We start from the raw sequence: 1,296 nt of genomic DNA, 5'->3' as shown, positions 1-1,296 counted from the left end.
AAAGACATAAATAATTCATAAATTATTGTGTATTTATTCCATTAAATTTATTTTTTAACTTTATTTTAGAAAAATTGCTGATTATGCTATTGCAAAGAAGATTTTTAGATAATCTGTTTTATTATTAAAGGTAGTGAGTAAAGAAATCAATAAGAAAAGTAAGCATAAAGTACACTACCATGCTTTTATAAAACATAAATTAAAATATAAAATAGGCACATCAAATTATTTTGTTTTCAAAAATATTTTATTCAAAAATTACAAAATATATTAATAAATATAAATTTAAAATAAACTTTTAACATTTGAAAATTTAATTTCTGCTTTGAAATTTTAAGTGTGTACTATTAAATATTTTTATACAATATTTTTAATTCTGGTGTTCAAGAAACTTTCACACAGATTACATTTAGTTCTAAAAGTAATATGTATTTTTAAATATATTTGTTTAATATTACAAATTATGTCTCAACTACCACTCCCAGCCATTGAAAATGTGCTAAGTAATGAGTATGTCTGGAACCAGATATTCAAATATATAGAGAAGAAGAAATGAACACACAGTGCTACTACAATACAAAAGTCTGTTGCATCTGCTCTGTCCTGGAGCAAGGATCACAGGTTAATCTGCACTAAGTGCTTCTGCTGCACACGTCCTCCCTGTGTCTAGAAGCCTGCTTCCTCTGTGACATTAGCAATGACACACTGACAGTCTTACTTAACCTTTGTCACACAACCACCTTTTGTTCTCTGGATGTTGTAAGGCAGTAAATGTGAAGTGTATTTCCCTGGAACTTGAAGGATGTGGTCATGAGAGTGGATATTTAGTGTGACAGGTCATTCTGAGCTTATGGTGAGTGCCACTCCGAGGAGACAGACACCCACATACTCTTCAGTGACCTTGTGTTTGTGATATGTGGCTCTCTTTACACCATGCAGGCCAGGACAAAGGGTTTCTGTAGTTGTTACGGAAAGATGGTGGCATCTCTGTATACTCAGGACCCATCAGTATTAGTCCTTATTTAATGGCAATTTCAACTGATTTAAGCAATTAAGGCCACTTATGGACTTAGATAACTGGAAAGTCTAGAAGTAGATATTCAAGCACAATTCTATTCAGAGCTTCAAATGATACTATCAGAACACTGTCTCTGTCCTTTCTCCTGTACTGATCCATTTTCACTATCAAAGATAACATACCAACTTAAATCTTTCAGACTTACATCCTGTTTTCTAGGTAGCAACTCCAAGAACAAGGGAGTCCTGGGGCTAAAGTTCCCCGGCTCCGATCTGACA

This window comes from Heterocephalus glaber, unplaced genomic scaffold (assembly GCF_053883595.1).
Source record: "Heterocephalus glaber isolate CG9 unplaced genomic scaffold, H.glaber_assembly_v1.0 deba00001757, whole genome shotgun sequence".
Classification (NCBI taxonomy): Eukaryota; Metazoa; Chordata; class Mammalia; order Rodentia; family Bathyergidae; genus Heterocephalus; species Heterocephalus glaber.
The sequence above is the reverse complement of the archived record's forward strand: the minus strand, read 5'-3'. Positions refer to the sequence as shown.